This window comes from Triticum urartu, chromosome 1 (assembly GCF_003073215.2).
Source record: "Triticum urartu cultivar G1812 chromosome 1, Tu2.1, whole genome shotgun sequence".
In the NCBI taxonomy this organism is placed as follows: Eukaryota; Viridiplantae; Streptophyta; class Magnoliopsida; order Poales; family Poaceae; genus Triticum; species Triticum urartu.
Genome location: NC_053022.1, coordinates 7,033,641 through 7,053,169, shown reverse-complemented (window position 1 = coordinate 7,053,169; position 19,529 = coordinate 7,033,641).

Below are 19,529 nucleotides of genomic sequence, written 5' to 3'. Positions count from 1 at the left end.
ACTTAGATCTCTCTTGGCTGGGGTTGATGGGGTGTTGCGGTTCTGTCCATTGCTTCCTCCATTCCCATTACCATTCTTGGTGCCATTGCGATTGTGCGAGCTACCTACTCCATGGGTATGCTGAAAATGTCCTCCCGGTCTAGGGGTAAAGCGTGGCTTCTGCTGAGCTCCTGACTTGTCCATACTTCCTCTTACGGTTCTCAATTTGCTGCTGCTTCCCTTCAATCATAAGAGCATGATCTACCAACTCCTGGTAGTTGTTGAAGGTGGCTACCATCAACTGCATACTCAACTCATCATTCAGTCCTTCCAGGAACTTCTCCTGCTTAGCTGCATCTGTAGCAACGTCGTCTGGGGCATAACGTGCTAGCTTACTAAACTCCTCCAAATACTGGCCAACTATCCGTCCTCCTTGGCGCAAGTTGCGAAACTCACGCTTCTTCATGGCCATTGCTCCTGCTGAAACATGGGCAGTACGAAAAGCCTGCTGAAACTGGTCCCATGTGATAGTGTCGACTGGGAAGGTGGCTGTGAAATTCTCCCACCAGGATGCTGCGGGTCCTTCTAACTGATGTGCGGCAAACTTAACCTTCTCCGCATCTGTGCATCCTGCTATGGTCAACTCCCTAGCTGTCTTGCGGAGCCAATCATCTGCTACTATCGGCTTGGTGCTACTGGAAAACACCGGCGGATTCAGCCTAAGAAAACGGGCTAAGTGGTCAACAGGTGGTGGTGGTGGTGGGTTGTTGTTGTTGTTCCCCTGATTCTGATTCTGAACTAGCAACTGCATCAAGGTGTTCTGCTGCTGGATCAACTGGGTGAGCTCCGGCAGAAAGGCAAATCCGGGGTCACGTCTCAGAGGCATCTGAGGGTTTAGAAAAGATGAGATATAAGAATAGAGGGGGTCTAAAGAGAAAACACTACCCATATGCACATGAGGCAAAAGCAAACAATTCACTTCATTCAATCAAACAAAGGCATACAATCGATCTAACTATCGCATAGTGCTCGGACTACTATATTTACATGGTGGACTACTACTACTGATGAGGTGGTCTACTAGAAATATTCTACGGTTGTAGACTCCATGATATCTGCTCCTGCTTCATCAACATAGTCATCATTGCTACTATCTTGTTCCGAGTCGGTTCCGTTAATGATGATGTAGTCTTCCGGGCTAATCTCCTTGGGTTCTTCGTCTTCATCTACTGGTGTCGGGCCTCCCATAAATATTCCAATCTTCTTGATCAGATCATCATTCTTCTCCACCAATACTTCAATTTCTTCTTCATAATCTTCGCGTGTAGCCTTGAGTTCTTCCTCCAGTTCCTTGATTCTAGTCTTAGCCTTCTTCAGATCTATCATGTCGGCGCACATCTGATTCTCCTGTCGTCGAATGTGATGGTTTAACTCCTGGATAAAAGCCGCAATTGATCTATCTTTCCTGGTGCTGATCATCTCCCAGTGTTCATCTCGGCGCCCACAAATCTGGTAGATAGTATCCTTAAGATCCTTGCGGTAGACTTCTCCAATGCGTCCCATGGCGATGTGAGCTGCCATACTCTTTCCTAGACTCCAAGTTGGTGCATCAAAAGAAAACTCTATGGGTTCAGTGACTGGCATGAACGTCCTTCCTGGAACTTGAACTTGAATCATCCAGCGCTCTTCTTCAGGTAAAGTGGCGTTGTAGGTTCCCGTGAAGCTTGGTACTCCTATGTTCAGGTATCTAGTGACTTCCTTCAAGTGGCGTCCAAAGGTGTATCTTCATCTGGTTGGGTGAACTTGTTCCTTGCATCTGCCATCCTAAAGAGTAGAAAAGATGAGAGGTCAGAAGAGAAGAGAGTGAGTAGTGATCTAGGTCTTTAGCTTAGTGGTCGTGTCCTACAGTCAGCGTGTGCTCTGATACCATCTCTGTAGCGACCAGACCTCAAACAGTCTGATCTCTGTGCTCCGGTGTCATCCCTGGATCAGTAATGCTGACACCACACAGTAGTCGAAGGATTTATAGTAGAGTAGCAATCACACACTTATTACATCGAGTGTCTCAAAAGAGAACTTATTACAATAAATATGGCTTAAGGCCATCTAATAACGATAATAGCGGAAGGCTTGGAAGATAAGTGAGTCCATCAACTCCAACGGCATCACTGAGTATAGAACCATGACCTAAAAACTCCTTAATCGTCGTCTGAAAAGTCTGCAACATTAACGTTGCAGCCCGAGAACGGGTCAGCACATGGAATATGCTGGCAAGGTAACACATAGAGAGTAATGGAATGAAACAGCTATACTATATGCATATTTGGCTGGTGGAAAGCTCTATGGTTACAGTTTTTGCGTAAAGCCAATTTTTCCCTACTTCAAAGGAATAAATTTAATTACTATCATGGTGGTTGTTAAACATTGAGAATGGTTGACAGCATTCTCAATCCCAATTAAGCATCATCATTTAACAAACCCAACAAAATTAACTTTAGAGTAACATGTTGAGATTCACATGATAATCCAGGTACTAGATACTCAAGATGTCCATAACCGGGGACACGGCTAACCATGATTAGTTTATTACACTCTGCAGAGGTTTGCGCACTTTTCCCCACAAGACTCGATCGCCTTCGTTGGATTTCTCGCACTACATGGTGTTTGAGAAATGGATGACCGAGACACAGTCTTTCAGACATGCTAGCACCTTACGATGGATAGACCGGTACACCTACTTTCCCCTACATCTGCTAGTCTACCCTGTAAGAGTTCGCACGACTTAATCAACTATGCCAGAGCCCATAATGGCTTGTGGCTGCACACGGAAGTTTCTAGTATGAATAATCTCATGATCCCTTTGAGCCTGGGTGGCGGTCCAAAAGAAAAACAGGCAAGTCCTGAAATACCCAGGTGCCTCAATCCACCCAGATGTGTGTTTAGGTTGCCACCTTAGATAAACCATTAATTAACAATCTCACATCATTCATGGATATCACTCACCCAATCCACGTCTACTAGCATAGCATGGCATAATAAGCAAACGTAGAAATAACTCCCAAAGGTTTGATAATAAACAGGTAATAGGTACTGCCTCATCTACTTCCCATCCCACAATTTAATTAGATCCTAATCATGCAATGTGTGAAGATTGATCTAATGCAATAAAACTGGGTTGTAGAAAAGGGTATGATCAAAGTGTTACTTGCCTTGCTGATGATCCGCGAAACCTAGAGATTCGAAATAACAGGCGGCGCACTCCGGGTATTCTATCACAGACAAACAAACAATTATACAATAAGTACTCATCTAATGCACAGGTAAAACTCAAATAGAAGATCTAACCAGAAAGTTCAACTTAAGAACCCTGGTTTGCAAAAAGAATCAAATCGAACGAAGCAAAAGAAATCAAACGGCGAAAGAAAACAACTTCGTTCTAGTAATTTAGATCTAGGGCAAATTTTACAGTAGAAAAAACTTGTTTAAGTTGACTATTCGGAAAGAGGGTTTCGAGACGAAACTCCAGGCGCTTGAATCGCCTGATTCCGATAAACGAGCGAAAAGTTATACTAAAACGAAAATCGGATCAGAAATCGCGATCAGAAAAAAACCGCGGAAAATCCGACGAAAAAGAAAAACGACGAACAGATTAATCGGTAATAAACCTAATCCGAAAATAATTAAAAATAATAATATTAAAATAATAAAAAAAATTGAAAAAAAACCGACGTAAAAAAATATAAATTTTTTTTAAAAAAAATTCAGCACGGAAGTCGAGGCGGCGCGCTGCTCCGGCGGCGGCGGATCGGACGCGGGGCTGGTGTGGGTTGGGGGCTCGGGTGCGGCGCTATATAAAGGCGCCCCCAAAAATATAAATTTTTTTTAAAAAAAATTCAGCACGGAAGTCGAGGCGGCGCGCTGCTCCGGCGGCGGCGGATCGGACGCGGGGCTGGTGTGGGTTGGGGGCTCGGGTGCGGCGCTATATAAAGGCGCCCCCAAAAATATAAATTTTTTTTAAAAAAAATTCAGCACGGAAGTCGAGGCGGCGCGCTGCTCCGGCGGCGGCGGATCGGACGCGGGGCTGGTGTGGGTTGGGGGCTCGGGTGCGGCGCTATATAAAGGCGCCCCCGGGCGGAGTCCCGCTCGGGTACGGCCCATAGTCGGTTTCGTTTTTTTAAAATAATTACGCTCGGAAGAAAAATAAAAAGAAATACTAAACGGACTCCAAAAATCACGAAATAAATTTTCCCGGGTTTCTAAAATCAAGCCCGATAAAGTGAACATTTATCTTGGCCCAAACTACAACTTTGAAAAACGCGCATTTTTCCTAAATTCAAATAAAAATACTGAAAAACTCCGAAATAAATCTTATTTGATTTTTTTATTAAATCCTCAATATTTCTATATTTTTGGAAAGTCATTTTATTCCCTCACTCATATTTTTGTAATAGAAATAATTGATGATAAAATAAATAAAATCAAATGATCCTGTTTACAAAATTTGAGAAAACTCAAATATGTAAATAACGAAATCCCCAACTCTCTCCGTGGGTCCTTGAGTTGCTTAGGATTTTCTAGGATCAAAACCAAAAGCAAAATAAAATATGATATGCATGATGATCTAATGTATAACATTCCAAATTGAAAATTTGGGATGTTACAGGGCCCCCTTTGGTGCTTTCTCCGCTCAGTATTTTTTATTAATTCCAAAAATGACTTCCTAAAGTTTCATGACTTTTGGAGCTGTGCGGAATAGGTCTCTAATATTTGCTTCTTTTCCAGCCCAGAATTCCAGCTGACGGCATTCTCCCTCTTCATGTAAACCTTGTAAAATAAGAGAGAATAGGCCTAAGTATTGCGACATAATGTGTAATAACAGCCCATAATGCAATAAATATTGATATAAAAGCACGATGCAAAATGCGCGTATCAGTGATCCAATTCAACTAAACCATGACCGATCATCACGTGAAATGGAGTAGTTTTCAATGGTGAACATCACTATGTTGATCATATCTACTATATGATTCACGCTCGACCTTTCGGTCTCAGTGTTCCGAGGCCATATATGCATATGCTAGGCTCGTCAAGTTTAACTCGAGTATTTCTGCATGTGCAAAACTGGCTTGCACCCGTTGTATGTGAACGTAGAGCTTATCACACCCAATCATCACGTGGTGTCTCGGCACGACGAACTTTGGCAACGGTGCATACTCAGGGAGAACACTTATACCTTGAAATTTAGTGAGAGATCATCTTATAATGCTACGGCCGAACTAAGCAAAATAAGATGCATAAAGGATGAACATTATATGCAATCAAAATATGTGACGTGATATGGCCATCGTCATCTTGTGCTTTTGATCTCCATCTCCAAAGTACCGTCATGATCTCCATCGTCACTGGCATGACACCATGATCTCCATCATCTTGATCTCTATCAATGTGTCTTCACATGGTCGTCTCGCCAACTATTGCTTTTGCAACTATTGCTATCGCATAGCGATAAATTAAAGCAATTACATGGCACTTGCATCTTATGCAATAAAGAGAAAACTATAAGGCTTCTGCCAGTTGCCGATAACTTTAACAAAACATGATCATCTCATACAACAATTTATATCTCATCATGTCTTGACCATATCACATCACAACATGCCCTGCAAAAACAAGTTAGACGTCCTCTACTTTGTTGTTGCAAGTTTAACGTGGCTGCTATGGGCTGAGCAAGAACCGTCCTTACCTACACATCAAAAACCACAACGCGGTATAGGGATTGCTTTTTGATCTTCAGAAAGAACCTTGTTCATTGAATCCGATTCAACTAAAGATGGAGAAACAGACACCCACTAGCTACCTGTGTGCGAAGCACGTCGGAAGAACCAGTCTCGCGTAAGCGTACGCGTGATGTCGGTCTGGGCCACTTCATCCAACAATGCCGCTGAATCAAGAATCAACTAGTGATAGCCAGCAATATGTATATACCCACGCCCACAACTCCTTTGTGTTCTACTCGTGCATATAACATCTACGCATAAACCTGGCTCGGATTCCACTGTTGGGGAACGTAGTAATTTCAAAATTTTCCTACGCACATGCAAGATCACGGTGATGCATAGCAACAAGAGGGAAGAGTATCGTTCACGTACCCTCGTAGACTGTAAGCAGAAGCGTTATGAGAACGCCGTTGTTGTAGTCGAACGTCTTCATGATCCGACTGATCCAAGTACCGAACGCACGGCACCTCCGAGTTCAGCACACGTTCAGCTCGATGACGTCCCACGAACTCCGATCCAGCAGAGCTTCGCGGGAGAGTTCCGTCAGCACGACGACGTGATGACGGTGATGATGTTGCTACCGACGTAGGGCTTCGCCTAAGCACCGCTACGATATGATCAAGGTGGATTATGGTGGAGGGGGGCACCGCACACAGCTAAGGGATCAATGATCAACTTGTGTGTCTATGGGGTGCCCCCTGGCCACGTATATAAAGGAGTGGAGGAGGGGCAGAGGCCGGCCCTCCTAGGCGCGCCCCAAGGGGAGTCCTACTCCCACCGGGAGTAGGATTCCCCCCTTCCATGTAGTAGGAGTAGGAGAGAAGGAAAGGGAAAAGAGAAGAGAAGGAAGGAGGGGGCGCCACCCCTCCCCCTAGTCCAATTCAGACTAAGCCTTGGGGGCACACAACCTCGCCTCTCTCTTTCCCCTAAAGCCCAATAAGGCCCATATACTCCCTGGTGAATTCCCGTAACTCTCCGGTACTCTGAAAAATACCCGAATCACTCGGAACCTTTCCGATGTCCGAATATAGTCGTCCAATATATCGATATTTACGTCTCAACCATTTCGAGACTCCTCATCATGTCCCTGATCCCATCCGGGATTCCGAACTACCTTCGGTACATCAAAACACACAAACTCATATTACAGATCATCACCGAACGTTAAGCGTGCGGACCCTACGGGTTCGAGAACTATGTAGACATGACCGAGACATGTCTCCGGTCAATAACCAATAGCGGAACATGGATGCTCATATTGGCTCCTACATATTCTACGAAGACCTTTATCGGTCAGACCACATAACGGTATACGTTGTTCCCTTTGTCATCGGTATGTTACTTGCCCGAGGTTCGATCATCGGTATCTCAATACCTAGTTCAATCTCGTTACCGGCAAGTCTCTTTACTTGTTCCGTAATGCATCATCCCGCAACTAACTCATTAGTCACAATGCTTGCAAGGCTTATAGTGATGTGCATTACTGGGAGGGCCCAGAGATACCTCTCTGACAATCGTAGTGACACATCCTAATCTCGATCTATGCCAACTCAACAAGTACCATCGGAGACACCTGTAGAGCACCTTTATAATCACCCAGTTATGCTGTGACATTTGGTAGCACACAAAGTGTTCCTCCGGTATTCGGGAGTTGCATAATCTCATAGTCGTAGGAACATGTATAAGTCATGAAGAAAGCAATAGCAACAAACTAAACGATCATCGTGCTAAGCTAACGGATGGGTCAAGTCAATCACATCATTCTATAATGATGTGATCCCGTTAATCAAATGACAACTCATGTCTATGGTTTAGGAAACATAACCATCATTGATTCAACGATCTAGTCAAGTCGAGGCAAACTAGTGACACTCTGTTTGTCTATGTATTCATACATGTACTAAGTTTCCGGTTAACACAATTCTAGCATGAATAATAAACATTTATCATGATATAAGGAAATATAAATAACAACTTTATTATTGCCTCTAGGGCATATTTCCTTCAGTGTTTGCCTATAAGATGCCTATGCATAGGAAGTATGTTATACTTAGATGTGTTTTTCACATGCTATATGATGCTCTCTTTGTGTTTCAATTGCTATGTTTCATGTGAGCATCATTAAAATTATCAATGCCTAGCTAGGGGCGTTAAACGATAGCGCTTGTTGGGAGGCAACCCAATTTTATTTTTGTTTCTTGTTTTTTGTTCCTGTTTAGTAATAAATAATTCATCTAGCTTCTGTTTATATGTGTTTTTATGCTTATAATTAGTGTTTGTGCCAAGTAGAACCTTTGGGAAGACTTGGGGGAAGTCTTTGCGATCTTGCTGTAAAAAACAGAAACTTTAGCGCTCACGAAATTTGCTTCCGTTTTTTACTGGAGAGTGCGATTAGATTGATTCTTTATGAAGATGATTAATAGACAAATTACTAAAGTCCAGCAATTTATTTCATAATTTTTGGGGTTACATAAGTATTCGAAACCTACATATTACTACAGATTGTTCTGTTTTTGACAGATTCTGTTTGTCATGTGTTGTTTGCTTATTTTGATGAATCTATGGCTAGTATCGGGGGGTATGAACCATAGAGAAGTTGGAATACACTAGGTTTAACACCAATATAAATAAATAATGAGTTCATTACAGTACCTTGAAGCGGTGATTTGTTTTCTTATATTGACGGAGCTCATGAGATTTTATGTTGAGTTTTGTGTTGTGAAGTTTTCAAGTTTTGGGTAAAGATTTGATGGATTTTGGAATAAGGAGTGGCAAGAGCCTAAGATTGGGGATTCCCAGGGCACTCCAGGGTAAAATTAAAGGACAACCAAAAGCCTAAGCTTGGGGATGCCCCGGAAGGCATCCCCTCTTTCGTCTCCGTCCATCGGTAACTTTACTTGAGGCTATATATTTATTCACCACATCATATGTGTTTTGCTTGGAGCATCTTGTATGATTTGAGTCTTTGCTTTTTAGTTTACCACAATCATACTTTTTGTACACACCTTTTGGAGAGACACACATAAATCGGAATTTATTAGAATACTCTATGTGCTTCACTTATATCTTTTGAGCTAGATAATTTTGCTCTAGTGCTTCACTTATATCTTTAAGAGCACGGTGGTGGTTTTATTTTATAGAAATTATTGATCTCTCATGCTTAACTTATATTATTTTGAGAGTATTTAGAACAGCATGGTAATTTTCTTTTGCTATAAAATTAGTCCTAATATGATAGGCATCCAAGATGGGTATAATAAAACTTTCATAAAAAGTGCATTGAATACTATGAGAAGTTTGATACTAGATGATTGTTTTGAGATATGAAGATGGTGATATTAGAGTCATGTGAGTTGAGTAGTTGTGAATTTGAGAAATACTTGTTCTAAAGTTTGTGATTCCCCTAGCATGCACGTATGGTGAACCGTTATGTGATGAAGTCGGAGCATGATTTATTTATTGATTGTCCTCCTTATGAGTGGCGGTCGGGTACGAGCGATGGTATTTTCCTACCAATCTATCCCCCTAGGATCATGCACATAGTAATTTGTTTCGATAACTAATAGATTCTTGCAATAAGTATGTGAGTTCTTTATGACTAATGTTGAGTCCATGGATTACACGCACCCTCACCCTTCCACCATTGCTAGCCTCTCTAGTACCGCGCAACTTTCACCGGTACCATACACCCACCATATACCTTCCTCAAAACTGCCACCATACCTACCTATTATGGCATTTTCGTAGCCATTCCGAGATATATTGCCATGCAACTTTCCACTGTTTCATTTATTATGACACGCTTCATCATTGTCATATTGCTTTGCATGATCATGTAGTTGACATCGTATTTGTGGAAAATCCACCTTTATAATTCTTTCATACATGTCACTCTTGATTCATTGCATATCCCGGTACACCGCCGAAGGCATTCACATAGAGTCATATGTTGATCTAGTATCGAGTTGTAATTTTTGAGTTGTAAGTAAATAGAAGTGTGATGATCATCATCATTAGAGCATTGTCCCAAGTGAGGAAAGGATGATGGAGACTATGATTCCCCCACAAGTCGTGATGAGACTCCGGATGAAAAAAAGAAGAGAAAAGAGGCCAAAAAAAGGAGGAAAAGGCCCAAATGAAAAAAGAGAGAAAAAGAGAGAAGGGACAATGTTACTATCCTTTTACCACACTTGTGCTTCAAAGTAGCACCATGATCTTCATGATAGAGAGTCTCTTATGTTATCACTTTCATATACTAGTGGGAATTTTACGTTATTGAACTTGGCTTGTATATTCCAATGACGGGCTTCCTCAAAATGCCCTAGGTCTTCGTGAGCAAGCGAGTTGGATGCACACCCACTTAGTTTCTTTTGTTGATCTTTCATACACTTATACCTCTAGTTCATCCGTTGCATGGCAATCCCTACTCACTCATATTGATATCTATTGATGGGCATCTCCATAGCCTGTTGATATGCCTAGTTGATGTGAGACTATCTTCTCCTTTTTGTCTTCTCCACAACCACCATTCTATTCCACCCATAGTGATATATCCATGGCTCACGCTCATATATTGCGTGAACATTGAAAAAGTTTGAGAACATCAAAAGTATGAAACAATTGCTTGGCTTGTCAACGGGGTTGTGCATGATTTTAATATTTTGTGTGGTGAAGATAGAGCATAGCCAGACTATATGATTTTGTAGGGATAACTTTCTTTGGCCATGTTATTTTGAGAAGACATGATTGCTTTGTTAGTATGCTTGAAGTATTATTATTTTTATGTCAATATTAAAATTTTGTCTTCAATCTTTCGGATTTGAACATTCATGCCACAATAAAGAAAATTACATTGAGAATTATGCTAGGTAGCATTCCACATCAAAAATTCTGTTTTTATCATTTACCTACTCGAGGACGAGCAGGAATTAAGCTTGGGGATGCTTGATACGTCTCCAACGTATCTATATTTTTTGATTGTTGCATGCTATTATATTATCTATTTTGGATGTTTAATGGGCTTTTGATATACCTTTTTATATTATTTTTGGGACTAACCTACTAACCAAAGGCCCAGTGCAAATTGCTGTTTTTTTGCCTATTTCAGTGTTTCACAGAAAAGGAATATCAAATGGAAAGAAACCTTTGGGAGAGTTATTTTCGGAACAAATGTGATCCAGGAGACTTGGAGTGGACGTCAAGAAAGAAGCGAGGAGGCCACGAGGCAAGAGGGCGCGCCTGCCACCCTCGTGGGCCCCTCGCAGCTCCACCGACCTACTTCTTCCTCCTATATATATCCATATACCCTGAAAAAATCCAGGAGCACCATGAAACCCTATTTCCACTGCCGCAACCTTCTATACGCATGAGATCCCATCTTGGGGCCTTTTCCGGCGCTCCGCCGGAGGGGGAATCGATCACGGAGGGCTTCTACATCAACACCATAGCCTCTCCGATGATGTGTGAGTAGTTTACCAAAGACCTTCGGGTCCATAGTTATTAGCTAGATGGCTTCTTCTCTCTCTTTGGATCTCAATACAAAGTTCTCCTCGATTCTCTTGGAGATCTATTCGATGTAATTCTTTTTGCGGTGTGTTTGTCGAGATCCGATGAATTGTGGGTTTATGATCAAGATTATCTATGAACAATATTTGATTCTTCTTTGAATTATTTTATGCATGATTTAATATCTTTGCAAGTCTCTTCGAATTATCAGTTTGGTTTGGCCTACTAGATTTATCTTTCTTGCAATGGGAGAAGTGCTTAGCTTTGGGTTCAATCTTGCGGTGTCCTTTCCCAGTGACAGCAGGGGCAGCAAGGCACGTATTGTATTGTTGCCGTCGAGGATAAAAAGATGGGGTTTATATCATATTGCTTGAGTTTATCCCTCTACATCATGTCATCTTGCCTAATGCATTACTCTATTCTTATGAACTTAATGCTCTAGATGCATGCTGGATAGCGGTCGATGTGCGGAGTAATAGTAGTAGAAGCAGAATCGTTTCGGTCTACTTTTCGCGTACATGATGCCTATATACATGATCGTGCCTAGATATTCTTATAACTATGCGCTTTTCTATCAATTACTCGACAGTAATTTGTTCACCCACTGTAGAATTTGCTATCTTGAGAGAAGCCACTAGTGAAACCTATGGCCCCCGAGTCTATCTTCCATCATATTATTTTCCAATCAACTTGCTATTTCTACCATTGTTTATTTTGCAATCTTTATTTTCCAATCTATACAACAAAAATACCAAAAATATTTATCTTATTATCTCTATCAGATCTCACTTTCATAAGTGACCGTGAAGGGATTGACAACCCCTTTATTGCATTGGTTGCGAGGTTCTTGTTTGTTTGTGCAGGTACGATGGACTTGCGTGTAATCTCCTACTGGATTGATACCTTGTTCTCAAAAGCTGAGGGAAATACTTACGCTACTTTGCTGCATCACCCTTTCCTCTTCAAGGGAAAACGAACGCATGCTCAAGAGGTAGCACACCTCCACGATGCCCAAAGGCCGCGAGAGTCACCGCCACCACACGTGACGGCAGACACAGCCAGGACCGAGCACCACCATATCCAATCTGGGGTCAAGAGCCTTAGGCCGCAGCGGCTGTCTAGGCTGCACCACTAGATGGGGACAGGCCCTCCAACCTGCCGCAAAGCGAGCCGCCGCCAGAGCTTCGAAGCGCCGCGCCACAAAGCCCACCGGTAGTTACTAAGCCACCATGAGGAAGAAGGGAAGCCGTGCAGGGGAGAAGCCCCGCCACCGCAGGCACTGCCTGGGCTTTGCCCAGCGGTGGCTCTCGACGGCGGCGAGGGCGAGGGGAGGGTGGAGGAAGGCCGGCGGCGGGGACGGCTAGGGTTCCTCCGTGTCGCCTTAAAGAGGGACGCAGGGGACGGGTCTAAGGAAAGACTTACCTAGTTTTTTAGTTTATAGGAGATGGTGTCCTCCTAATTTGGGGTAAGTTGAATTTGGCTAATCCAAGCCCACAAACTGCTAAATTTGCCCAATTTAGTCATGTTGTGGTGCATCCTTCGGATCCAGTTTTCCACATTCAGCTCAACATGCCCCGTCCTATGTTTCTTAGATGATCTTACATGGCATCAGAGTTAGTGCCTTAAAGATACCCTTGCCACTCCAATTGTCCTGCCTGAAGAGCGTTACGGGGCCAGAGTAAATGTCTTTGCAACACTGACTTGTTTATGGAGTTAAAGTTTAGAGGAAGGGGGACTATCTAAAAAGTCTACATACAGAAACGAACTGGCGGTCGCTCGTACGCCTGCACACAACGTGTTAGGGTTTCTCGAGCCCCCTGCCGGCGCAGCCGCCGGTCTACCTTGTCTCCCATGGTCTTAGGGTTGCGGAGGCGCAGTGGATCCCGACCCTTGCCGGTGGGAGGGCCTCCTTTTTTATGTTTTTGTGTTTTGTTAGGGTTTGTGTCCTGCTTAGAGATGCGAGGCAGCAGTGACTCTCTGTAGGTGGAATAAGGTCTTCCCCGCCTAGCCCCAGTTATGATGGTGTTTCTAGCATTGTCAGAGGGCGTGTGAAGATTTACTTTGAACTTTGACATTTTGCCACTCATTACAATGTAATTGATCTGGTGCCACTTCTTAATTTCCACTTTGATCTTTTGCTACACTAGTACAACGAGGTGCTAAACAAACGGTTTTTAACCCCTTTCCGCGACGGCATTTGGAATCGTCGCCAAGTGAGTGTGGGCGATAGGGGGTCCTTCCCACGACCCAGAAACCGTCGGGGATATGCCCTCCTGGCACACATGCTCGGCAAAATGAGGTCGTGTGTGATCGGTGAGTAGTCAAATACAGAAATACGTATAGTAGTGCTCAAAAATACAATTATACACGCACAATCATTTCCGATCGTAAGTACACCCCACACAGTCAACCAGCGCTAAACGTTTCCGTTCGTATATACATCCCACACAGTCGCTCCAAGGAAAATGTTTCTGTTCGCAAGTACATCACACACAATTTTCCCGGTTAAATCGTTTGTGATAGTGTTTCCATTGCACACGGTATTAACAATTTTATCGTTTGTGTCAGTGTCAAAACCGGCAGATCTCAGGTAGGGGGTCCTGAACTGTGCGTCTAAGGCGGATGGTAACGGGAGGCAGGGGACACGATGTTTATCCGAGTTCGGGCCCTCTTGATGGAGGTAATACCCTACGTCCTGCTTGATTGTTCTTGATGATATGAGTATTACAAGAGTTGATCTACCACGAGATCGTAGAGGCTAAACCCTAGAAGCTAGCCTATGGTATGATTGTTGTTGTCCTACGGACCAAACCCTCCGGTTTATATAGATACCAGAGGGGGATAGGGTTACACAGAGTTGGTTACAAGGGAGGAGATCCACATATCCGTATTGCCAAGCTTGCCTTCCACGCCAAGGAAAGTCCCATCCGGACACAGGACAAAGTCTTCAATCTTGTATCTTCATAGTCCAACAGTCCGGCCAAAGGATATAGTCCGGCTGTCCGGAGACCCCCTAATCCAGGACTCCCTCAGTAGCCCCTGAACCAGGCTTCAATGACGATGAGTCCGGCGTGCAGATTTGTCTTCCGCATTGCAAGGCGGGTTCCTCCTCCGAATACTCCATAGAAGATTGTGAACACAAGTATAGTGTCCGGCTCTGCAAAACAAGTTCCACATACCACCGTAGAGAGAATAATATTTCCACAAATCTAATATGCTGACACGTTTTGACAGCATGACATCATGTCATGGCTCGGCCATTATTTGAACCATTTTTCTCAACCAGCACCGCACATATCGCGAGGCGGTTTTCTTGACACGTCTTGTCAAAGCAGAGATCGTGTCCCCTTATTACGGGATTCTCATCAATACAGACGTGGGTAACCCAACCGCGCCATCAATTACGGCGCTTGGGGAATAAGCGATTTTACCAGGCAAGTGGGGAGGTGCATCGCCTCTTCCGCCCTTATAAAGGGACAAGGATTCACCCTTTTTACCCATGCCTTCTTCCTCCTTGCTTACCCATTCTCGCACACTCGAGCTCCAGCGCCCAAGTTCGCGTCTTTCTTCTCAAACCACTCCAAGCATGTCCGGAGCGGAAGGCAAGTGGATGGTCTCCTCCGTCATGGAGGAGAACATCACAAAGTTACGGGAAGCCGAATATCTGGCCGCGGATATCGCGCACCGGCTGCCAGATGCAAGGCAAATCATCCCTACGCCCGAAACCCATGAGAGGGTAGTTTTTCTTACCCACTCTGTCCTCGGACTGGGATTTCCCCTCCACCCGTTTGTCCGCGGGCTCATGTTCTACTACGGGCTGGATTTTCATGATCTGGCCCCCAATTTAATCCTCAACATCTCGGCATTTATCGTCGTGTGCGAGGCCTTCCTCCGCATCATGCCCCATTTCGGCATGTGGCTGAAGACCTTCAATGTTAAACCGAAGGTGGTGGTCGGCCAGCAAGCAGAGTGTGGAGGCGCCATGGTGAGAAAAATGCCTAACGTCACCTGGCTCGAAGGCTCCTATGTGGAGACTATAAAGGGGTGGCAATCGGGGTGGTTCTACATCACCGAGCCACGCGACACCAACTGGGTGGCGGCCCCCAAATTTCAATCCGGAATCCCCACGCGGCTCACTTCATGGAAAGAGAAGGGCCTGTCCTGGGGTTCCCCGGTAGAGCTGACCGAACTCCAGACCTACATCAGGAACATGGTGAGCAAGAAAATCAAGCTCGTTAATGTGGTCCAGGTCATGCTCTTCCGCCGGATTCTCCCGTGTCAACGACGGGCATTCAATTTGTGGGAGTTCGACCCGGCCAAGCACCAGACGCTGCGAGAGCTCTATGACACGACGCACAAGGACATCTGGAGGGTGCTGTTCAAGGGCGCCAAGGTACCTCCTTCCCTCACCGAAGACCGCGGACTCAGCGCAAAGCGCCATGCCAATCTGGTAAGTTTTTATATCTCACAGGGTATTTATTTGTCCCAGTTAAATCATGTGCGGGATCTAAGCTTCCATGTCATTAACAGGACTGGATAAAGACAGCGGAGCAGCTCGATTGCCCAGCCCCCCTGCATGAAGATCCTGCAGATGCTCTCCTAACGGAGATGCTGGCTCCGGCACCTTATGAGGTGCCGGTGAAGAAGACCAAGAAGTAGGCCACAGGGACCCGAGAGGGTCTTCGGTGCAAGGTTGTATCGGACTCATCGTCTGATGACTCCCACGCGCACTCCTCCCACGAAAACGAGGAGGAAAGTTCTCCCCCCAGCCGGGGGAGACAAGAAAAGGAAGGCCGACCCAATCGGGGAGGCTGAAGGGTCCAACAAGGGAAGAACCCTCCCTCCGGACTGCTCCACGACGGCTGCCTACAGCAGCGACGAGTGGTTACCCAGGGAGAAGCCCCTGGCGAAGTCTTAAGTATCCGGACACCATAGTAATTCATGGTATGTTTTATTGCACTATTTCTCATTACGCCACATATGATTATGCAGTCCGTCCCGAGCCCATCTCGACGTATCTACGTCGGACGGCTCATTAGACTCGTCGGATATGAATAGCGATTCACCTCCGGCCGCCTCCACCCCTTTCCCTACGGACAACGTCGAGGTGTTGTCCCGAAAGGCACTGAGCCGAGGGGAGGTAGTCCTGGGGGCGCGTCGAGGCGACCTTCCGGACCCTAGGCGCAAAGGGAGCAAGACTCCCGCGGGCTCCAAGTTCAGCCCCTAGCCGAATACTGCCCCGGAACCTTCGATGGTTCCGGACTCCGACAGGTGATCCCCCATTAAGGTGGGCAAGACGCCCGTGCCGGTGTCCTCTGTCCATCCAGAGGCACCGGACAACTTGCTGGAAGCGCTTCGGGGCGCTTCCATCGACGAAGAGCACCGCACTATCATGAGTGCAGTGATCGAGAAAGTTCAGTCCGCCAAAAACGGACTGACCAAAGCTTGCGCTAGCCTCCTAACAGGCTTTGAGGTAAGCAATCAAAATATAAGAAAATATTACCGCATAGACAGTAGCCCTGATGCTCTGTTCGGCGTTCGTGAAAAAAGGCCGAATAGAGGATCAAATAATGACTCAGGAGTCTAATCTGAATATGTCTATGTGCATATGCAGGCTTCCCTGCTAGCCGCTGCCGCACATACTGCGGAGGTCGCTGCACTGAAGCAGGACCATGAGCGGTCCGAGGACGAGCTCGGCCTTACCAAGAGGCAGCTCGAGGAGAGCAAAGGTAAGCAATACCTTGTCTATATATTTAAAAAGAATTCGGGTGTAAAGTAATAGGATCATCATGAATTTGCCAGGGGCCACGACCGAAGTGGCGACCCTGAAGAAGGCGCTGTCCGAGGCCGAAGACAAAGCGGCCAAGGAGCGCATTGAGCAGGAAAAGCAAGAAGCCCGAGTAGGCGAGGTGTAGCAAGAGCTCAAGGCTCTCGCCAAAAAACACGAGTCCTTGGAGCTTGACTCTAAGACGCGAGAGTCCGAGCTTGCGAAGGCGCTCGAAAGTGCCTGGAGCGCCAAGGCTGAAGCCCACAAGGCCCTCCAGGAGATTGATGCGGTGAAGAGGATAGCAGCGGGTAAGGCATTCATTATGCAAAACAAGCATGTCAAGGAAACTTTCCTTTTACTTACCCAAGTTCGGAGCTCTCCAGGAGCGTTTGCAGATCTTCCCCGCAGTGTACTGGATGCCGCGGAGTTTTACCGAGCTGAGGAGGGGAGCTCGATGGAAAAGTTGTTCTGGTCTCAGTATACTGGGACCGAACACCCAATGCCCTTGAGTGGCCAGCTGAAGCAATTAGTCGAGCTTCACAAGGCGGCCGAACAAGCCATGAAGGGCCTTATAGTCCGGATGTGGCCTGGCAAGCCCCTGCCCGATAGCTACTTCGGTCCGGTGAGGCGACTTGTGGATGCCTGCCCACGGCTTGAAGTCATAAAGTGGTCCGTCTGCATCGAGGGTGCGCGCAGGGCTTTTGCCCGGGCGAAGGTGCACTGGGCGAAGCTAGACGCCGTGAAGCTGGTGAAGAAGGGGCCGCCGGAGGGCAAGGAGCATCGCTGCCCCGAAATGTATTATGACAGTGTCCTGAAGGGTTCCCGCCTTGTGGCGGATGAATGTGCCAGAGATGTAATTTTTGAATGAACATGATCATGTGATCCTGTAATGTGAAACGAGTTCATTTGCGCTATGCAACGCTTTTTTAATTTAAAATATTACCTTCTGTGCGGCCGTTTATAAAATCTGAGAGTTGGCCAGTCGTCGGCTTCTGCCCCCATGTAACTAGTACTGGGGTGTTCGGGATAAATCTGAGCACTCTTTATCCCAATTTTGGGTCCTTCGAGGGAGGTGTTCAGCACAACGAACCAGGCAATCATATTATAAGGCTTTATCACTCTCACTTAGCCATAGAAGTATATAATATTAAATTTTGGCAAAGCCCCTAGTATTGGGAAGGCTGAATTTGGGGCGCTATACACGCCTAAGTCGAGCAAGGCCGACTCCTCGCCCGAAGCGGAAAAAGTCTTTAAGGACTTGAGACCTCTCGAACAGCGACCAGCTCTCGCCTTATCATGACAGTTAGTTTTCAGCTTTCTCTACTGAGGTGCTCGTCTGGAAGAACCGGGACACAATCGCAGTAGTTCTCCCAGCGCTACCTTAGCCGATATAGCAGAACATAAGGTACCAAAGCATGGGAGCCGGGCAAACCCAACTATTGACCCAAGACATGATTCGGAGCTAATGCATATAATGCTATAAGTTCGGGGTGCCGCACTGTCAAAAGTGTTCAGACTTCTCACACCGTATTATGGGGTAAACGAAAGCCCCTGGCGTACTGACTGTACCAAAATGTACGGGTGCAAGTTGTTGTAAATGAACATATAAGAAAAAAGGATGAATAATGCAATAATAGACTAATTCTATGCATTGTTATTTAAATAGTACGTCGAAGCGTACTGATACAAGTAGTGCAATATGTAAAAAATAGGACTATTTGATATGTCCTATCCAAGGGCAAGCTGCGTACGGATAGTAAAAAGCGGGTATATCGATTATTACTAGAGACCACCTGGGGTTTCCCGTGTACATCTTAGCTTCTTGCCTCCTTGGTTGTTCCTTCCCGTAATGTGTCCGACAATCGTACTGCCGGAAAGCGCTTCCTGAGAGTAAGGTCCTGAAAGAGAAAAAATGATAAAGGTATACAGCCCCTAGCGCGGTTAAGCCGCATTGCGGGACGTGCCCTGATCGTGCCCCCGCCTATGTCCATGGTATTTTCAGTGTGTAATTATGTACGCGCGGCACGGATTTTGTCGCTTGACTAGGACTGGGACAGGGGCCGAATTGCCAGGCGAGCTCTGAACATGCCAGGCGATCCTGTTGCAGTTTACTCTGGACTCGCTTGAAGGTGTCCGGGGGCTGTATCACCGAATTAGTGGTTTGCCTTAAAAGGCTGCTTTGTGCTTCTGCTGCGAGGGCCGCAGTGTGCTCTTCTGTGCGGAGCGAGCGTTCTGTGTTACCATTGACTGTTATGACCCCCCCTAGGTCCTGGCATCTTGAGCTTGAGGTATGCGTAATGCGGTACCACATTGAATTTTGCAAATGCGGTTCGCCCGAGCAGTGCGTGATAGCCACTGCGAAACGGGACGATATCGAAGATTAGCTCCTTGCTTTGGAAGTTGTCCAGAGATCCGAAGACCACTTCCAGTGTGATTGAGCCCGTGCAATGGGCCTCTACACCTGGGATGACACCCTTAAAGGCGGTTTTGGAGGGTTTGAT